Source organism: Protopterus annectens, chromosome 1.part0 (genome assembly GCF_019279795.1).
Source record: "Protopterus annectens isolate FY-2018-M chromosome 1.part0, PAN1.0, whole genome shotgun sequence".
Classification (NCBI taxonomy): Eukaryota; Metazoa; Chordata; order Ceratodontiformes; family Protopteridae; genus Protopterus; species Protopterus annectens.
This window is the reverse complement of record NC_056725.1, coordinates 1,493,369,043-1,493,392,058: the sequence shown is the minus strand read 5'-3', so window position 1 is coordinate 1,493,392,058 and position 23,016 is coordinate 1,493,369,043. Positions and strand designations below refer to the sequence as shown.

At 36.3% G+C, this 23,016-nt stretch overlaps 1 protein-coding gene across 3 annotated transcripts in view; it reads left to right on the top strand.

Annotated features, from left to right (window-relative positions):
- The window catches only part of LOC122798656 (leucine-rich repeat and fibronectin type III domain-containing protein 1-like protein), a 4,504,452-nt gene that overhangs the window by 2,397,604 nt on the left and 2,083,832 nt on the right, over positions 1-23,016 (top strand). For all 3 annotated transcript variants that reach the window (XM_044067745.1, XM_044067758.1, XM_044067750.1), the window contains exon 5: positions 9,226-9,300. The gene's annotated coding sequence lies outside the window, so the exon portion shown is untranslated. The remainder of the gene's footprint in view (positions 1-9,225; positions 9,301-23,016) is intronic.

The following is a 23,016-nucleotide window of genomic DNA, read 5'->3' as shown; positions in this document are numbered from 1 at the left end:
TGAGATTTAATGTCTCCATACAGTATGGCCCTAAGTCAGATCAGTTACCATCTGTTGATATACCTCTGAAATATGGAAATTTATCATTTTTCCTGCCAGCAACTACTTACAAATTTAGTTTGGCAGTCCTCACTCATTGTGATATCAGCAGCTGCTGAAAAAAGAAATAAGTTCATAGTGCCATAGAACTTGTCAGCACTGTCTTTGTTGTAAACAGAAAAAATATATAATAGTGATCAACTCATTGACTGTATTCTTTTATGCAAGTGTGAAATCTTTATAGTCAGTAATGTTTTAGTCTTATACACAGTGCAGGCAATGACTACTAATTAGTCTTACTCAAACATTATGGTATTGATGAAGTGTTAATATGCCACAAAATAAAAAAAAAATCAAGGGGTTACAATACAACAGAAATAAGAAATATAATGCAGGGGGACTGTTGTGCTTCAGTTAAAAAAAGAAAGCAAACTCTCATAACAAGTCAAATTCAAGAACAGAAAGTTGCACCTATTTGTAATGTGCTGCATTGTAAGGACAGAGATAAGAATTATATCACATTTCTCTGGGCATCAGGATGAACCAAAATATATACACATATCTTCCCTCAGAAGACATTGAGCTGTAGCAGAAGAAGCCCTTATGGATCTGTTGCACAAGTGGAAAACAAGCAGCATTAGAAATACTATTTCTGAATTTTCCTTGTGACATAAACAGAAGATGCTAGAGAGACAGTTATGTGCCCCAAAGGATCCCCACAGTATGGGATAGGCTCCTCATCCATGTAGAACAGAGTTCACCCCGGCCCTATTCAAACAAAACCTTGACAGTAGGATGGTAACTCATAAATTTACCCCAAGTCTGACCCCATGGCCCTTAAGGACAGAAGCCATCAATAAGAAACGTATTATCTTAACTTACACCCCTATATATCCTTAGCTACCTGTCTGCTAATATGCCCCCCATATGATACCTAGGAGTGAAATGGTTTTAGGGTGTGCATCTAGGCTTATAAGGGACCTAGTGATTGTTAGATTAATAACAACCTATGAACCTATGAATTGCCAGTTTCTAGTTTACAGTAATAGATATGAAACCTCTGGAAGAATGTGAAGGATAGTCTGTTAATGCGAGAAGGGTTACAAATTGACATCCTTAGGAAAGCCTGCATTTCAACAACTTTATTTATATCTACTGTGAACAGGCTAAAGCTTTGAGAAAAATGTAGATCATGGTAATTCAAATAAAAAAGTGAAAAGCAGTCAGGTTCCAGGGTCTCTGTAAGATGCACATAACTCACACTCCTGGCATTCTATTCACAATGGAGTTATACAACTTCTTATTTCTTTATTTCTAGCATGACTCATATAAAGTTAACGTGAAATGTATGTCATGAACCAGAAGGCAAAGCATTAAAACAAGATAATGATATTATGACAAAACCCATGATGATCATCTTGGGGTAAAACATATTGAAGTATAATAACAAGCACTTCAAATGATTCTGATACATTAAAATAGCTCACCATACAAAGAATGGTTTGCATTTCTGAAGATATCTCAGGAAAATAAAGAGCTAAAAGCAATCAAATTCTACTGCTTATCCTGTGTTTCTTTCAAGAGTGTGCAGGTTGTGGAGAGCTGTGAATACTTTACATACTATATTTGGAGCTGGAGTGTTTCATTTGTAATGTAAAGCATGTTTAATTTTTTTTAAGTATATCATATGCACTACATTTAAGTCATATCGAAGCATGGCATATTGTTGGTCATGATAGGAGATTTCTGCATTCTTCCTATCCAAGAAAAAAAAAATTTCTTTCTATTATCCTTGAGTCCAGGTCAGTAAATGCCAAATGAAAGCACCTGAGTATAAGTAATATGGTAGAAAAAAGCAGTCTAGTATTTTAGTTATGTGTTTAAAAACATTGTTTTCATGAATGTGTTAGGGGTAAAACTGAGACATTAACAGATTAGGACAAAAAGGTCTTGTTACCAGGCAGAACTGTTAAAATTAAACACTTTAATAAAAAAAACTAAAATCCTAGCTCAAAGTTTAAGTCCCAAGGATATGGAGAAGGGTGATTAAGCTGAAAGAGCTTGTCTGTTGTTTTGTTTTGGATTTCGTAGATTTATTTGCAAGTTTTTACTTTGTTATTCTTGGGACTTAAACTTTGAGCCTGGATTTTAGTTTTTTTAATTAAGGTGTTTTATTTTCGTGGGTTTCCTCTGGGTGCTCCGGTTTCCTCCCACATCCCAAAGACATGCTGCAGGTGGATTGGACACTCTAAATTGGCCCTAGGTGTGCGTGTGAGTGTGCCTTCTGTGGAAGGTTGGGCGCCGGGCTGGCAACTCGACACCATAAAACTCCACTGCCATTCAATGTGTGGACAAGGTGATCCGCTGTGGCGACCCCTAACCGGGAAAAAGCCGAAAGAAGAAGAAGAATTAAGGTGTTTTATTTTAACAGTTCTGCCGGGTAACAAGACTTTTTTATCCTAAGCTGTTATTCTCATTCTTACAAGGCTTGTTTCCAGTGAAACAGGTATGTTTTATTTCCCTTAAAACTGAGACATTCTATGAAGATGTGGTCTTGAAATTAAGATAGCAAAATGAGTTTCTAATAGACTATGTAAGAATCATCATCATGGAAGTGTGGACCGTATGTTCTGACTCCTCACACTTAAATCAGAAATAGCAGAAGTGGATAAATAAGTCCATTCAGATTTCCTGATAATCACCAATCCAGAGATTCAGAAAGAATCCCACTTCTGGCAGGAAGAGCTGCACTGAAAAGGACTGTTACCCTGATGTGGGAAAATGCAATTCAGAAACATATTAACTGTAAAGAGGAAGGACACCATTATTGATTAATTTGAATGTCTCTGAATCACTCTTAATTACAGCAAAGCTAATTATCACTTTCCTGTGGTTGCTAACACTAGCGGCCCATGCATTACATTGGCACAGACAGGCAACCCCCCCCCCCATTCACTCTCGCTAACACACACACACACACACACACACACACACACACACACACACACACACACACACACACACACACACACACACACATACACACACACACACACGCACACACACGCACACACACACACACACACACACACACACACACACACACACACACACACACACACACCTCTGTCCCATAGTGTAAAGAACATCCCTCATGTATCTTCTTAGTTTTGTCCCTGCCCTCATAAATCATACATCCTTATAGTCACTAATGTCACAGATTACAGTTTCATTCTTCATAATGTTCCATAAATGCTTTGTGATACTGGACTTGTTGTTTCTGTAATGCAATTAATGGTTTAAAATTCTTACTAGTGTCATCATTCCTCCTCCTACACAGACATTCCCTATCACTCTCAACGGTCCCTGAGTTTACATACTGTTCCTTCTGTTGCCCTTTATAGATTCATAGATTCGTACATTGTCCCTAGGCTAACATCCCAGTGGACCTTTCTAAGCCTAGCCAAGTCCCCCCTGAAAAAAATAAATAAATAATGATGTCCTGTATCCAAATAGGAGGTTGACAGCCAGGCATTTATAACTACCTGTGTCCGTAAGGGACATGGGTGCCAGGCTCAGTGTAAAGTTCCTATTCCCCATCCACTTGTATAGTTTGTGCTTAAATTGGATAATAGTTAAACTCAGCTTCACATGGATGGGAAGCCTGTTCCATAGAAGGGGCAGTCTCAAGGACACATATCTGTCTCTACAGCAAGTTCTGTTTAAGTTGCAGACAAAATTCTGGTCCCTAAACCTTGTATTTCTGATACTCTTTGACTTACAAATATGTCAGAGATTCATAAGTGTGGGGTTTGTAGATGCCTTGTAAGCCAGGCATAGATCATCCCTCAGCAGTCTATAGGAGTCTGAGTAGAGGGAAAGGGCTTTAAGGTGCTCTGCATACAACAGGTCTGTTGCACCCTGTATTCTTTTTGTAAGGAACCTTTGAGGTCACTCTAGTTGCTGCATATGCCTGGTCATGTACACACCAAAGAAAGTATTGTACTCTATGACTGGTCAGATTAGGGTCAAGTACAGTGGGATAATGACTTAATTGGACCTAGATGCCATGCCCTTACTTATAAGTTGCACAGCATAAAAGGATTTCTTCACCACTGAAACCACGCGGTGTTCAAATGTAAGGCAGTTGTCTATGTGTGTACCCAGATCCCTGACCACAGGGCTTTATTATCAACACGGTAATTAGCTGAGATGGTTTACTTCCCAGTGGGTACAATTATGCATTTCTTAGCATTGAGTTTAAGACAATGGCTGTGGTACCATTTGTTGGTCAGAGATAGACCTTCTTAAAAAATGCTAGTGTCTGCAGGGGAGTCATTGATAACCCCCAGTTTGCAATCATCTGCAAACTTAGTCATCCTTAAACTTTGCATGCCTTGTATCTTATAACTCATGGGCACTAGCAATGTGGAATAATGCCATAATTTGGAGTGTTATATTTAATATTGCATAAAAAATTACCATAATGCACTAATTTCTTGTTTAGTATGGAGGATTAAGGCTTGTGTTTGTTATGTCAAGAGTGCATAGTTTGAATCCTCCTTTTACTTTATTTTTGTTTCTTTTTCAGAGTTCAGGTAATATGTAAGGCTGGTTTGGTAACTAGTGGTGGCACAGTGAGATAACTATCTGCTAAAGAGTTTTGTGTGAGAAGTGAGGGTGCACAGTGTTTTTCTAAGTGACTTTAAGAAATGATATAAAGAGGTATTTCTGATGTCTAGTGTTCCCCTGTCCCATACCTTTCATGCTGCAAAACATCATTCTGTTTTCTTTTTAAGTTACTTTAAGGCATAATATATAGAGATATTCCTGCTCAACTTCTTTTATACTGCAAGACATTATTCTGTTTCTTTTTATGTGCCTTTAAGGCATAATATATAGAGAAATATCCCTGGTGTCTAGTGTTCCCTGCATATCAATACTGCAGGACTTGCTCATTACACTAGGGGAGTGTGGCAGTGTGACAGTCCCTCCCCCCACACAGAGAAACACATTCATACACACACACACACACACACACACACACACACACACACACACACACACACACACCTCCCTCACCTGATCATAGTCACAGACACATTCATCCATTCACCCACATACAGATATACACACACACACACACACATCATTCCTACTTTTCCTCTGACTAACCATGCTGCTATGATCACTCTGGCACATACACACACACACACATGCACCTAAGGTCACTCGTTTCTCTGTGCCACATGCAACCCACACATAATCACATACACATATACACCATCACTCCCTGTCTGCTAAACTTGCCAGCAATTACCTGTAATGTGATGAGTGAGTGCAAGCTTTTCATCATGTGTATTAACACTGGTGGCCAAGATAATTTACACAAACAAGCAGTTCTCAGAATCACTTGGCTGCATAAGCACCTCACCACAGGTATTTCTGGGAAGACCGCATGGCTAATTAGCATAGACTCTCACCTTGAATGCCTCATTAACAGTTGCGGTAAGCAGCAGAGGCAGCCCATTGTAGAGCAACACCACTGAAGCATGGCTCATCTGAACAATATTGATAACCACAAGGTGTACACAAGGTCTATACCTCATAGTAGCATCTAGGTCATCTATCTGTTTATGTACACGTACATAAGTGAATATTTACTTATTTGTATACCCAGGTTATAATTTGGTTTTTAATAGTTAATTTCCTGTACCTTTTTTTTTTTTTTTTTAATTTGGACATCATAATCCTCTATCCTTTACTGGTCTTATGTGAATTTTCAAATGCAGTCTAAATATGTACTCTTTATTTGTTTATGTTTTTATTTATGTATGTATGTGTATGTTATAAGTTCATATATATATATATATGTGCATGTCTGTATGCATAAATGTGAATATTTACTTATTTATGTGCTTGCTTATTTCCTTTCTTCCTTATTTTGGTAATTCAGGATGCCGGCCTGGGTAGACCAATTTTCTGTGGAATTCTAGGGAAAAAAAATCTTCAACATATGCTAAATCAATAAAACAAAAATATTAATTTTAATGTAAGAACAGGAAAATATAAACCATTAATAATGACTCTAACCTATACGTAGGAATTAATATGCTAGAGCATAGATATTACAAGACAGATATTAAATACTGACATTTCCCACCAATAACATGACTTCAATAAAAGCATTTTGTAGAAGTAAGCATCATAACTGAGACAGAGCTTAAATCAGGGAATACTCAGCTGAGGGAACCATGTTTGAAACCCTGTACAATGTACAAACCATAAATATTTTACAATCAGACACAGAAAAGGAACAAAACATACCAGAAATTGTGCAAAGATGATACCCATTTCAATAAAGGTAAGCTATTTATAGAAGATATACTCAATATATATAGATTTGTGATGTATAAATTCAACCTCCCATAAGGTGACACTAAATGTAGATTAGGACGTAGAAAAGTATTTGCATTACATGTAAGATGACTGCATTTGAGACTTAAGGTTCCATATTAAAAGAAACAAATATAAAATGTGGCAATGATAGGAAAGTTGTCCAAAGCTGGAGAACTATATTTAAGCTTTCCTTATGACGGTGAGTATGCTATAGGTTAAAGAGATGTTGCTGGGAGTAGATATGTGTGTAAAAGCTTACAAGCAAGTCAAATGGTACACCTATGACCATGAAAATAAGGAAGAATTTGAACAGTTACCTGATCAAGTGTTTCATTCCAAATGAATCACAGCATTTTTTCTTTGTTTTTGTAGGTACGCACATGTAAAGTAAAATACGTAAATTATGTTGGACAGCATACTCATTTTAATTACTGTTAATCATTGCTCAGACTGTATATGATAATATGGTAGAGAAAACACTAATGATTTCTAGCAAGACTGGATTTAGGTGCTAAAGATATATAAAATATCTCAGCCTGATATAAAAAATGTAAGGACATCCAGGTGTATTTATTCATATTATTATTATTATTATTATTATTATTATTATTATTATTATTAGCATCATTATTATCATCTTCATCATCTCCTTCTTCTAAGTATAAAAATGCAACAGCTAACCTAGCAAACTAATGAAAATTGCATTCCCTAAGTCCATTAAATATTCATGCGTCTGCATTATCCCCTTTCTTTCCATTTTGGACATGGGGTTGAGGAGTCACATCCACAGTAACCAGACCATCTAGAGCCATGTTTTACACTGCCAGGTGGCTAGCCTTGAGGCAGATGTCTGGGAAAAATGAGATTATTATGCGTCTTTGCATTTAAGTGCTAGAAGAAGGAAGCATTTGTGGAAGCCTGCTGGATGACTAAATAAAAATATGAGTAATTGCACCACTGACGCTATGCTGATTGACAAAGACCTAAATGGAGAAGAAAGTGTCAGAGGCTGTGACTGACATCTTCAAGAGCAAACAGATTGATATAATTTCCCTTGCAAACCTACTTAAGGAAGTCTGGCAACAGAAATAGCTTACTTAACAGTTTGTTGAGCTGCAATCAAAAAATTCACAACTTTGCTTATTACAACACATTTCTAAATGTTAATGATGGTTGACGTGCAAAGGTATTTCATTTTATTTTTAAATGAATTATGGGTATAGGATATAATCTTGTGTTCTTTTTTCCTAGAAAATATAGACACTTCTCAGGACTCTAATGCCTATGGTATTTGAGCTTTTCCAGTTTTTTTCCAGTTTTTAAAACATAGTTATTTAGAACAAATATGCTGAATCCTGTTTTTTTTTTTCTCAGATAGAATACTCTTATTTATGGTAACAAAAATCAAAATGACTTCATTTAACAAAATAAAGTAGAAATTATGCACTTGATATTAACCATAAAACTGGTCTTTTGTTTGAAATATACATATTTTGACTCCCACATCATTGCATTTTCATATTTTGAGGTGAAGGACTGACTGGACAAAGGATGGGTATCTCTGCAATGAGAAAAGGCCCTTAAGTGTTAAGTGGTTCCAGAAACTCTGTCCAGGTTTGCAAACATACTAGGTTTTCAGATTTGCAGCACGCTTTTAAAGATATGCACTATCTAGGGACTCCTGCAGTCATCAGTGTTATGTTAGTCTGAATGCTGTATAGTGCTTTACCTTATCATTTTGCACAACAGAAATGATCACACATTATCCCATTATGCTACCTGATAGCTGCACACTTTTCAAATGTGTCATCTAGACTTCATGTATGAATGCAGTGTGTGTGTGTGTGTGTGCGTGCGTGCGTGTGTGTGTGTGTGTGTGTGTGTGTGTGTGTGTGTGTGTGTGTGTGTGTGTGTGTGTGTGTGTGTTAAATATGCTTTTTTAAGACTCCAGTGCTGTTTCCCTTCGGTTATCATTCGTGGTCCCTGTTTTCTAATTTCCTAATGTTCTAGTAGCTCCTGTGGGTGCTGATGTCAGAGGCTTTTATTTATAAATAGTAGTACTGCCAAGACAACATCCCAGTAGAGTACTACTAACATGGCACAGCAATAGCCATCCTTGAGGAAGCCAGTGTGGCAGCATTTCTCTTTATAGAGTACATGGAGCCTACATGTTGCACCTGATGTGACTCTCTAGGGGTTGAACTGAGCCAGCAACTATTATATCATCCCCATAGAATAGGATGGGTGATGACTGTTATCTCTTTTCCACCTTTTCAGGCTGAGCCTTATAGCATGGTTTGGGTCTCAAACCCCTTTACAACAGAATGGTTCTTGTAAAGATAAACTCATGACCAAATCATTTTGCAGCAAAGCAGGCACACATATTTTATCAGCCATTTATTTAACAACTTTCAGTGTTTGAAACTGTTAGCTTTTGAACATAAAATGTATACATATTGTTAGCTGACGTACCACATTAACTATGCAGATCTTACTGTATGTCAAAGGCATCTAGCAACAAAACATGATTTATGCAAAAACAGTTTCATCATAATAATGTACATTTCAATAGATTCTGCATTCCCATACTAACACCCCCATCGAAGAACTGTCAGGCACTAAATAACAAGAGCTTGTTCCTCATGACTCATAATGCAATAAAAAAGTATTTCTGAAGGAAATACATACACACTTCCACTTCATTGTTTGCTGTTTATGGATTGAAACAGATTTTGATACTTTCTGATATCCTGAAATTTAAAATGTTTTATTTTTAATGTTTTATAGGTGTACCTTTGGAAGCAAGAAGATCATCTATTATAGAAAATTTATTTGTAAAGAAATAGTATGTCACCATAAAAGGTAAGGCCTACTGCTGGCATTTGTTGAACACTGTCTTTATCATTTCTAGTAGTTTTAAATCACTTGATTTAAATGGAGAGTAATGACCTGGTGAAGTGCATATCAAACATCTGAATAGAATTCTAATAACTCTACAAGTGAAACGTTTCCCTAAGGTAATTTGTAAACAAGATTTATATATATATATATATATATATATATATATATATATATATATATATATGTGTGTGTGTGTGTGTGTGTGTGTGTGTGTGTGTGTGTGTGTGTGTGTATTGTTTTATTACAAAGACCGATAATAGAAATGCATAGCAAACTGAACACGTATCAAAAGGTGAGATGCAAAACAAATTCACTTGTTTGCATGCTGTTTGTCTTTCCCTCCCATAGCTTTTCCTTTTAATCATTATATTACTGCATCTTTCAGGCTAATGGATCTGATCAAAGCAGCAGACCAGAAGCATTGTTACCGCACCTTACCTAAAAATTGTTATCAGCTTAAATAACTACCCATTTGGCTTCATATGGTCTCCTGGCATCACATGCCTACTGTTCGTGGGGACACTATCTTTACCCAAAAGTAAGCTGATTTAGTGAAAATTTAAAATTAAAATGAATTCAAATTAATTTTAGTCCAATATATGAATATAACATTAAAGTTCCTAATAAATGGAAATTTAAGAAAACAAAGTGGAAACCATCTATACTCTGCTGAAAACATCACTTGAAGGCTGCAGATATATGATTTGCTCATAGGTACTGTTTACGTGGAGCAGAATGTACCCAAGGCATTGTAGAACCACACTGCTCAGCAGTGGCCTTACCAGAGCCCCGATCACTGGCCGATGTGATGTAATATGTTATGAGTCAAACACAGAGACAAGAGTAGCAAGAGTGCTACAATCACATATGCATTATATGTAAAGCTGTAAATGTATAGAAGGCAGTCACATTATAATATGTAAAGGCAGACAAGTTACAGGAGTCAGTTGTATGTAACATGTATTAGTGTACAGTGTACATCTCATCATTTAAAGGTCAATCACCCCAGACAACAATGCATCTATTTTTTGCCTAAGATCCACACAGATCCCAATAGACCACCTGGTCGACCCATTGTCTCTGGTAGAGGCTCGTTGACTGAGCCCTTGTCAGAGTTTCTTACACAACATCTTAATCCTTTATTGTCTCTGATACAGGCCAGAATACAAGATACCACACAGTTCCTTGCCATTATATCTGATATGCAACTAGAACCGGGCTGGCTCTTATGTACTCTAGATGTCACCTCCTTATATACTAGTATCCCCCATTGGGCGGGACTTATTGCCTTACAATATTGGCTTGATTGGGCAAATATGTACAGCCCTGGTTTTAATACTCTTTTGGTTTGTATGGCTGAATTGGCACTTACCCATAATGTCTTTTATTTTAAAGACAGATGTTTCTGGCAGGTTCAAGGTACTGCTATGGAAGCTTCCTTTGCCACCATATATGCAGACCTGTTTATGGCTTACGTGGAGGAACAATTGATTTATAATAGCAATTACAATATTTTTATGAATGAATTAGATATTTGGCGGAGATATCTTGATGACTGTTGGTTGGTGTGGAAAGGGGATGAGGCATTCTTATTTGAATTTATGGAATATTTAAATTGTAATAAGTGGGGTGTTGAATTTAAGTTAACTTTCCTCAGTTCAACACCCTACTTCATGCCATGAGCTGCCACCCACAATATGTAATCAGGAATATCCCCAAATCGCAATTTCTTTGCATTAGGAGAATTTGTTCTGATTCCTCCATGTACGCCTACTATCGCCAGGAGTTAACAGCCAGATTCAAGAGCAGAGGATATCAAGCAGTTGACATCACTAGGGCCAGCCAATTTGCTAATCAACAAGATAGGACACAGCTGCTATCATATCATTCTAAGCTAACAGATCAATCCCAGGAGTTTAGATTAATTACTACTTATGGCAGGAACACTAGGAGCTTAATGAATATTATTCAGAGACACTGGTATTTATTACAGTAAGACAATATATTGAATAAATATATCAAAGATCGGTGTACTTATTCTTTTTGTAAGCGGTGGTCATTGGGATCTTTATTTAGTCATTACATAAGGATGCATAATCATCCTTCCAATCCCCCTGTTCAAACAACTATAACTGGACAACTTTTGGTAGGTTGTCATCCATGTGGGCATTGTTCATATTGCCCAAGGGTGCTCAAGTTGAACAGTTTTACTAGTCACAATTCTCCACATGTTTACAATGTTTCTTTTTTTGCTAACTGCAGTACCAGTTGGGTTATCTATTTAGCCCAATGCAGCTGTCAGGCATTTTATGTGGGACAGACTTCCCGACCCTTTAAATTAAGGGTCGGGGAACACTTAAGTGATATTAAAAATAAAAATGTTTTGAGTTCTTTATATAAACATATACTCAAACATCCCACTGGGGTTTTCAGCTTTATGGTCATTGATCTTATCAGGTTCAAGAATTCAGATGTTCATACATAGCATGAGTTACTAACCAACAAAGAAAAAAATGTGGATTGTCAAAGTGGGAGCCTTATTTTCACCTGGGTTGAATGACCAATTTTAACAACTTGAAAACAGTTTATCATATATATATATTTTTTTTTCTCACTGTATTTTTGTCATATATAGTTATTTTGTTATATACTAATTTTTGACGTCTAGCTACATAATATTTTTTATCCATTAGAGGGCGATGCAACATTGGGTATAAATTAATGTGTGTAATGAGTGTCTTCCATGTATCATTTTTGTGGTGTGGTCATTGAAGAAGGCGTTTGCCGAAACCTGTCCTGGGGCAAAAGAGGCTGCCTAGGATCAATGCAATAGTATCATTAAGAGCACAGTGAGGCTGGGGCAATTTTTCATGGAAGAATGATGGAATAAAAACATTTTGCTGGAGGCTACACTGGAGTGCTGGCTTTTCTGTTGTTGTTTGCTCATGTGGTATAGCCTTGCACTTGCCATTCATGCAGGTATCAGTGTTCTGTTGGCATGCTCTGTGAAGGAGTCAGCCACTTAAATGTCATACACACAGACATACAATATGCAGAAGTCAGTCAATTATATGTAATAAGTTCTGGTACATAATATGCAAGAGCCATTTATTTATATATAGTACATAAAGGCATACAATATGTTATGTGATATATATATATATAGGCATGGAATGTGCAGGCGTCAGTCACTTAGGAGGAAAACAAACAGGACAACAAAGTACAGAAGTCAGTCATTTGTGTGTAATATGCATAGGTGTGCTGTATGCAGGAACTGGGCACTTGTGTGTAATATGTATAGGAGAAATACATGCAGGTACTGGGTACTTGTGTGTAATATGTAAAGGTGTGCTACAAGCAGGAATGGGGTAATTGTACTACATGCAGGAATGGGATACTTGTGTTCCTGCATGCATTAACTGGGCACGTGTGTAAAAGGCATAAGCTTACTATCTGCTTGCAGTGCTGGATCCAGCACAAGGTAACCTAAGCAGTTGCCTAGGGCCTGATGCTGTCGGGGGGGTGCCAAGCTTGGCTTAACAATCTCATAATTACACATATGCCACGTCTAGATTTCACAGTATGAAGATTAGTGTTTGCTGCCTACGCACATCTTAAGTGAGATTTCCTCCAGTGTGCATTTGTTTTGATCAGCCAGGATTTCTATATTTTGGTATTTGTGACAACTTTAGATCAGCCACCAAAACAAGTGAGTTATTGGACATATGTCAGTCATAGAGAGTGATTGCTGGTTGTGTATGTGTGTTTGTGTATGTGTGAAAATGTCTTCGTAAGGGGATGCTGTCTAATGACGTGACTTGCTTAGAATCAAACCCTGAACCTTAGCTAAGGAAGTAAGCATCTTAAACCTGCATTTCAACTGTCAGGCTCCTTTAACTTTTTTTTTTTTTAATAATTCAATGAACTTCACAGTCTGTCAGTGTCAGTCATTGAGTTACATTGTTGTGTAGCACTTACTGCAGATGAGTAAGGTTATGAACTTTTTAAAAGCTGCTTCCTTTAGTCCATAGTTTGATTCCCTCAGCTTACATTTGTCTTTTGTGTGACTCTACCAAGTGACTTCACCACTCAGTACTCCTGGGCTACTCCTGAAAAGGAACACCATGTCCTTTAGCTGTCCCAAGCTATTATCAAATGTGATACACATTTGTCTTTTAAATTCCTGCACCCATCATATAGATGCTAATTATTACTTCACTATATGCTATTTGAGCATAAATTCCAATATATTCTTGTGGTTTAACTCATTACACCCAAGTAATGCCTCCAGGTGCATCTTCAGTTACCTCCTATTGGCACCTCTAGGCATCAAATATTGCTTGTTCATATTTGCATCAATAATTCGAAAACCATACTATGTACAAGGTTTTAAAAGATTTAATCTTAAAACTTACACAATGGCAGACTGAACTGCATTAATATCTGACCTCTGTCTAATGTAGGTAAAGAGATATTAACTGTTGTTTTTATATTAGTTTACATAGATGTAAGTTTCACATTTTTCAAAATTTCTCAACAACCAAGTAACACAGGCAGAACTCCTTAGCCTTATATGAAAGCTCTCAGCTAGATTAATAAAATGCTGCCACCCGTATGTGTATAACTTGAGTGGTTGCTGAGATATTGTAAGTTGTTTACAAAATATTACAAATGTAATAGTTACTGTGTTTACTGTGATTTCTAAAATTCAGTTTAAAATCTAGAACCTAGAGAATATTCCCACTGTAACAATAGTTTGCGCTGACAATTTTGCCATTTATACTACTTTTATAATCCTTATCTTTCCAGAGATATGAACATTTGTTTGAAATGGGAGGATATAATTTGATTCTGTCAAAAGGCAGCGATATTGTACTTGAAGGCCTCACCTTGCGTTTCGCGCAGAAGTGGGCGTGTCGGCAATGATTGATGACCAGGTTTGCATATGTAATGAGCCATGACTGACATGACATTCAAACAATGCAAACAAATGGACTTTTATTGCTAAAAATAAAAGCACACTCTTGAAGAATTTTAGTTGCTTGTTATATTTTGAAGTGTTTCAGATACAAAAATAATAGCTTTTTTGGTAAAATAAAAGCTCACTCTTTTTAGAATTTTAGTTGGTTGGTAAGCGATTCAAATACAAAAATAATAGCTTTAGTCAAGTAATAAAGGGAACTTAGGAAAAAAAGGACACTTGCCATTTTCATATCCCCCTCCCCGACAAGGACACACCTACCCAAATAAGGGACTGCCCAGCCTAAAGGAAATTTGGTGGTAACCCTAGATCAGGACAAGAATAAGAAATGAGCTTATATACTTTATTTTGAACAAAAAAATGTATCTCCCGATTAAAACATTAGCTTAAAAAGTGACCATGTAGTTTACCATTTAATTTAAAAGAAAATATACTTTGCAGACAGCCAGAAGCAGGAACAAAATTAAGTTTCTGAGATATGTCTTTTATTTAATAAATACGCATTTCTTTGTTGATATTAAAATAAGAAACAAACAATTGTTCTCGAAGACAACACAAGACACGTACTAAAAGCTGGACAGTGTACTAGGATTCTTTGAGGGAATACATATTCATTAGTGCCTGATTACGAAACAGCACGGGGGCGGGTTTTGGTCGGGGCTTGCCACTTCACATCTTGTGAGGCCCTCAAGTACAATATCGCCCAAAAGGCTTAGGCTCCGCCCATTGGAAGTTACAGTGCAACCTTCCTGAACTTCATTGGAGTGAATGACTTAATGTGTTGCCAGATGCATTTTCACTGAATGTGAGTTTCATAGGAAGAGATGTTTACTGTTTTCGAAGAGATAGTGTTTGCTCTGTTTAAAAAATAGCTATCAGCATTTTTCTGTAAAATTTAAAATAAAACTTAAAATGAAATCCAAAGGTCTGTGATAATTGTAAAATTAAAGATGAAAGTAGTATATGCACTGATAGCTTTGAACACTCTTTCTGATAACTTGGGAGGGAGACCATCAAGTAATGGGATATTGCTGTTGCTGGCAGTAGCATGATTCATTACCTTGCACAGGTCCCCACTTGTCTATGATCCAGTTCTGAAGATGTAGGCAGCAAAATTACAGCATTATTAGCCATTGAAGTAGGTCAGTCCTGTGCTGAGTGATATCAGATGGGATAGCTGTTCCTGTCAACAGAGAAGACATAAGAAAGTCAAAAATGAGATGCACATGTCCTATAAGCATATAAGCCCTGCTTTCTCCAATAATATAATGTTGTATGAAGTAATATTTCTATATCACTCGTGGGTTGTTGAATAAAAACTGATGCATTATTTATATTGTATTTAATTGTTTTGCTTTATTCATTGCTCTAGACAATGAATTAATTCATTAATAGCCCCAGATTATGTAATGCAGTCTCAACATGTTGCATTTTAGTAGACTAAACATGTTGCATTTTAGAAATATAGTTTTGCAGTACCTACTTTACAGCCTCCAGCAACAGAAAAGGGGATGACATTTGTCAGAGTCTGCATTATCTGGAGTGATGATCAGAACCGCCTGATCTTCAACATCCATTATATAGTCATTGTTGCATATATTGCTGTTATATAGTCTTCTCTATAAAGACTGGATTATAAATGATTTCTGCATTTAGTTAAAAACTGTTAATCTGGTAATTTGCATAGGGGACTAAAGCTCTAACTTCTTAATGAGTTGCTTCCTGTGTCAAGGGTGCAGGGATTGAATCTTTCCACCTTCATTTACCTACTATGTGACATTGTACAAGTCATACCTCTCAACCTCTCAGCGCAAGAGATCTGGACAAAGACAAAAAACTGGGGGACAAAGGCTCAAAAATAGGGACAGCTTTTAAGTATTGCTTCTATTAACACAGAAATGTGCTAAAATTACAGATTTTGCATTATTATATATTTTCTGAATAGGGTTGCCACCAATCCATTTTTTTTCTGGACTATCTGGAAATCAAATTGATTGTCAGGAAAACATTGCACAAACTCTGGAATTCTGTTTCAAAAAAGGAAGCAGACTGTCGGGTTTGTTAAATTTGCTGATTTACTATGCTTTTTTTTATAGAAAAGCATATTAAATTGGCTGAAAGCAGGTATCAGGAACAGAAAAATTAGGGCATTCCCACCTGCTGATGGCATAGTAACATCACAAACTGGGTGGGATGTGGGTGGGAGAGGGGACAGGCATGGGCGGGGTCAATGGTGATGTGTGGGGTTAGCCTTACTTCAGTTTTAAAAAAAAAAACAACCAATGCTCAGTGCTTCAGCCAAAGTCAGCCAGTCCACAAATAGTATCAAGTCAAAGAAAAAAACTGGCTTGACACAGCTATTGAGGTAAAATGTATTTATAAAAATGCAAAAACGATACAGAAACGATACAGTACCAACAGAGTTGTAAGCGCTTTCGGGTTCACCAACCCTTCATCAGACAATAAAACATACACAACTTCTCATTTAAAAAAGATATTTTGACCAATCAGTGATTAGTATTTTACCCGCCTATTCTGTAGTGCAGGTTTTAAAGGTATCCTGTCATTTAATCCTGGATATCTATGTGAAGTAAGTGTAATGATCCACTTAGACTCCAAAGTTTCGGTGTGTAATTTAATGTCACCACCCCTGACACCTAATCTAGCATTTACAATAGCTTTAAACATAAAAACGTGAGATGGATTCTTATCCACATGTTTAAATAGAGCATTTTGTTCTACCTTATTCCTAATACATGTAAGATGTTGCAATATTCTAACCTTCAACATATTATTTGTCATACCTACATAGTAACATGTACATTGTTGACATTCTGCTATATATACCACATGCGATGTCCTGCAGGTTGCCCTAGCTTTAAAATTAAACATGGACTTGTTGAGTAACTTTTTCGCTCCTGAGGTACAGGAGCTACAGAAAGAAGTGGACAATCTATACTCAAAATTAAAAGGAGACTTTAAAACAATGGCTCATATTAATCGATTGACCAATTTACAGAAAGATATATCTATAAATAATGAGAAACTGAAAGCACAAAAAATTAACAAACTCAAACGCGACCATCAAGATTTTTCAACAGGCAATATATTCGTCTGGCCGAGGCATAATGGGTCCTTACAATCTGCTTCCACCAACAAGGAGCGTGTTACGTCATTGCGCAGGCGTGTGGAGCCACAGCGAGATGATCGTGATAGATTTGAACCAGATCGGTCAATAGCAGTGCATGAAGATTCGTCGAAGAGCACTACGATTGAACCTGCTCCCCTTGTGGAGTCCAACATGGGCAGTTCCTCACATAGTGCGGCTGGAGAATCTCTTGGTCAGAGTGACAACATGATGGGCGCAGCACAAATTCGTTTAGGAGCAGACAAACGAACTTCTTCCATTGAACGCTCATTCGAGCGTTCAACTGAACATTCGTTACTGGAAGGGGAAGGGTCTCTACACAAAATCAGTGTGACATCCTTTTCAGATTCGGGAGCTAGGCCAAAAACCATGAGAGGGCGACAGTGTTTTTTGGAACAATTCCCAGTACCAGTGAGGAAAAGAGGTCCGTGGAAGCGGTCAGTGAGCGAGGGGCGAGACCCCAACAAGAAAAGAAGGACTCACGGATGACTGTTAATATTACTGATGGTATGGTGTTTAACTTATCATCTTATAGGTTAAATGATGAAGAGATTAGTGTTTTAAACAAAGGTTTAACCTTTGTTCCTGCGAAGACAAGTGTTTTTAATGAAGTAGTTACAGATATAGCACTGTTTTGTAGAAATTTAGCTTTAAAAACTGTTTATAATAATGTTTCAGGTAAAGATTTAGGGAACAAAGTTAACGTTTTAAGACAGCCTAGTACATTTACACCTCCTTTCTCACCAGCATTGAATATGTTTTTAAAAAGCTGTGAGAAGGATTTAGTACAGTATTTTGGTAGCAAAGAACACAATAAATACTACAATCTTACTAGCCAACAACAAGTTGCATTGAGGGGGTTATGCAAAAACAAAAACATAGTGATTAAAACAGCCGATAAAGGAGGGGCAGTGGTTGTCCTAGATACGGCATTCTATAATTCCAAGATTAAGCAACTTTTATCTGATAACAAGACTTACATACCCATCAACCCTATAGCAGTTTACAGGGTAATAGAAAATGTACATTCAGTTTTAAAGAAATTACATTTTGATATGTCAATAGATGATGATTTAATGAAATTTCTATTGATTGCTAAACCAAGGACACCTGAATTTAAAGCTCTACCGAAGATTCATAAATCTTTGGATGACCCACCCTTAAGACCCATAGTTTCGGGCAGGGGGTGGGTCACTGAAAATATATCCATTTGGTTGGAGCACACTTTAAGACCTTATGTAGATAAAATTAAAAATATTTTGAAAGATACAAAGCAATTTTTGGAGATGGTTAAAGATTTTCAATTGGAGGCCTTAGAAGAGAATATTATCATGGTTACTATGGATGTGCAAAGCCTATTTACTGTTATAGGCAATGGCTATGGTTTAAGAGCCATTAGACACGTCCTAAGTAGAATGGGAGAAGCTGAACATAAGATTGCCCTGGTATGTACATTACTATCTTTAGTCCTTGAGAATAATGTTTTTGTAGGTGAACAGCAAATATATAGACAGGCACAGGGGGTAGCTATGGGTACCCCCTGTGCCAATACATATGCAAACCTTGTTTTACATTACTGGGAGGCTGAGACCATTATTAACAATGACCATTGGAAAGATTATGTGGGAGCCTATGCTAGATTTGTGGATGATGTCTTTTTCTTTTGGAGAGGAGATGAAAGTGAATTGACAAACTTTGTAGATTATCTACACACAACAACAACATTTTTTAAATTTACTGTGGCACACTCCAGAAATAGCATAGATTTCCTAGATACCAGGATCACTCAGGGTCCAAATGGTTTTTCATCTTCTTTGTACAGGAAAGCATGCTGGACCAATCATTTATTACCCTTTGATAGCATGCATCCCCGGCATGTTTTCCCTAATATTGTACAAGGCCAGCTTTGTAGAGCTTCTAGATTATGTCTGGAAGAAGAAGGATATGTGGCAGAAGTGGAAAAATTAAAGACATGCTTTAAAAACAGGGGGTATGACTATAACTTGGTACAGAAAAAAGTAGAGCAAAATACACAAATGAGGACCAAGGAATACAAACCTTGGTTATCCAATAATCCATCTACAAGTAATTTTAGTCCCAGATCAAATGAATATGATGGACTTAGGATGTATTTTACATATAGTAGCAATGTCACTGATGTTCAAACCATAGTACGAAGGAACTGGAATATACTTAGTACAGATGACAAGCTCAATGAGATAGTAGGATACACTCAGAGGTTTGGTTATAGACGCAACACCAATCTGAAAGATTTATTATGTAAAGAAAAGAGCTTCCCTGGGAATGATGGTGGGTTAAGTAAGATAGGGACCTCACCATGTGGCAATTGTAAAGCCTGTACAAGTATCAATAAGAACCCCACTTTTAAGCATCCAATAGATGGGAGAATGTTTAATTTTAAAGCTAGGGCAACCTGCAGGACATCGCATGTGGTATATATAGCAGAATGTCAACAATGTACATGTTACTATGTAGGTATGACAAATAATATGTTGAAGGTTAGAATATTGCAACATCTTACATGTATTAGGAATAAGGTAGAACAAAATGCTCTATTTAAACATGTGGATAAGAATCCATCTCACGTTTTATGTTTAAAGCTATTGTAAATGCTAGATTAGGTGTCAGGGGTGGTGACATTAAATTACACACCGAAACTTTGGAGTCTAAGTGGATCATTACACTTACTTCACATAGATATCCAGGATTAAATGACAGGATACCTTTAAAACCTGCACTACAGAATAGGCGGGTAAAATACTAATCACTGATTGGTCAAAATATCTTTTTTAAATGAGAAGTTGTGTATGTTTTATTGTCTGATGAAGAGTTGGTGAACCCAAAAGCGCTTACAACTCTGTTGGTACTGTATCGTTTCTGCATCGTTTTTGCATTTTTATAAATACATTTTACCTCAATAGCTGTGTCAAGCCAGTTTTTTTCTTTGACTTACTTCAGTTTTAGCTACAACGAAAGGTGGCAACCCTATTTCTGAAGGATTTTAATTCTGAAACTCATATGTCTTTCATTATTTAGTAGTATTTAATGACATGAATGCTCAATGATTTGAATGATTTGGCAAAAAAGTACAGATTTTATGAGGAACAGACCAAAAATAAGAAGAAAAATCTGCACATTCTGTGAAAATCTGGAAAGTTGACAGGTATGGAGCAAATCACTTAACACATAAATACTTTGTAGCAATTGGGAATTTGGGCTAAACTCCTTAATGACCTCCACCCCAGCATCCCTCGTAACTATGAACCTGTTGCAATTGTTTGGCTGCCTTTCCCTTTTGCATAGCTGATCTTGCATAAGAAATATTATGGCAATATCACCAGTACATCATTTTTTAATGTAACCACGACAATTTATTCTTCAAGGGCAGCACTGAAATGCAAAGTTGTTTGCCAGTAACTATTCAGATAACTTTTACTTCTGCAGAGATTGTGCACATCGACTTAGCATATGTTATGTGGATAATATTTCTTATGCTCTTATAAATACCCTTCTATTTCAACTGTGCTACACATGGCTGGAACTCATGGTCATATGCTAGTGATCTTTATATAATGTCATGTAGTTCATCAGAAGCTACTAATGAAGTAAATGAAATGTATTTCTTCATAACAATAAGGAGTGTATACAGTCAACAAAGTGAGTTTAACTGCTGGTGAAAGTGGAGAGCTTTTTCTGGGTAAAAGTACCTAATGCTGTTATCATCTTATAATTTTTATGCAATCTTTAATCTGATTTTGCAGGACTAATCTCCATGTCTGTGTAAAAATTAAGTTTGAATACTTTGGTTGCTGTGTCCTGTCTGAAACACAATTGAAATATGTGCGAAGTCTCAGTCAAAAATTTGAAATATGTAACAAAACAACTCTAATATTTATGCCCTTATAATAGATGCTCAGAAAGCATTTGATAGAGTGGATATAAACGTTTTGTTTGATGTGTTGCCTTATTTCAATATGCCACAGGAATTTATTCAGATACTACAAATATTATATAGTAATCCATATACTACGTTATATATTAATAGGAGTTATTCTAAAAGAATACAGATTAAAAATGGTACATGGCAGGGTTGCCCTTTGTCCCCCTTATTGTTTAACCTTTATTTAGAACCTCCATTTTTATATATTAAGCAAAATTTGTATCATAATGCACCAATACTTTATAGGAATAAATTAGTAATGATTTGCTGATGATCATATTATTTATTGTACAACCCCAATTTCTGATAGTGAAAAGATATTAAATGTTATAAACGAATTTTCAAAAGTCTCTAATTACAAAATTAATTTGGAGAAAACTAGTATTTTCCCGTTAAGAACCCCTAAACCTTTTTCATTAATGTCCCTGTTGGGGAAGATATCATGTAAAGAAAATATCAAATATTTGGGTATTAGCTTCTCTACGGATAATAAGGACTTTTATAGTAATAATATTAAATGAGTATGGGAACTAATAGTAGCTGATTGTGGCAGATGGAGGAATTTAAGACTACCGGTATTGGCAAAAGTATCAATAGCGAAAATGATTATATTACCACAAATGTTATATATCTTTAGGTCTGCTCAAGTATCAATTACAAAGACAGTTTTTAAACAAATTCATAAAGATCTAGCTAAATTTATTTGGGAGCCAAAGAAAACTAGAATATCGTATGAGAAATTAATGACCTCAAGAGTAGAGGAGGACTTGAGTTACCGAATTTTGAAGTATACTATTTAATTGTGAATGCCAACAGGTGTTTAAGAATTGCTAATTACGAGATAATTAGTACAAAGTGGATACCAACTTGGGTGGTCTTGAATTACAAGCATATTCTAGATCGGAACATAAATCCTAAAGCTTTACCCTTTTTGGATAAAACTAGTTTGATAAAGTATGGGATTATGGACCACTTAAAAACATATGTGTCATCTTTGCAAAATTTATTCCAATCAGTAGACTTGTTGCAATATATGATGGTTTTTCAGCCTTTTCATAGGAATCCCAATTTTAAACTAAATAATCAGTTGATTGATCTTAGTAAATTCCCATTAATAGTTAATTTGACTCTGATTGATGTTTTTAATAAATTTCATTTATCGGCTTTGCAAGTTAGGCAGGAATTGAATCTTCCTAAGAGTTATATGGTTGTCATGAGACAAATCAGAGAACTTGCTCTGAGTCATTTTGAAAACTTTAAACCGGTAGTTGGAATTGTGGATAAATGCTCTGAATTGTGGCAGGCTCTCCAACAGGAGGTCAAATTTATAACAACAACAAATAAATTAATTAAAGATTTAAAATTCCAGGATAAAATTCTGTTGTCAGGGTATTGGGTAAACAAAATGACAGTAGCAGATAATCAGGCATTAAAAGCAATTGATTTAACAATAAAATCGGTCTCTTTTCAAAAGTTGATGTATACGCAGTTGATGATTTGGAATAATGCTTATTATACTCATCTTAGGTTACATAAATTTAATCCTAGGAATTCTCCAACTTGTCCATATTGCACAAATCAAACGGC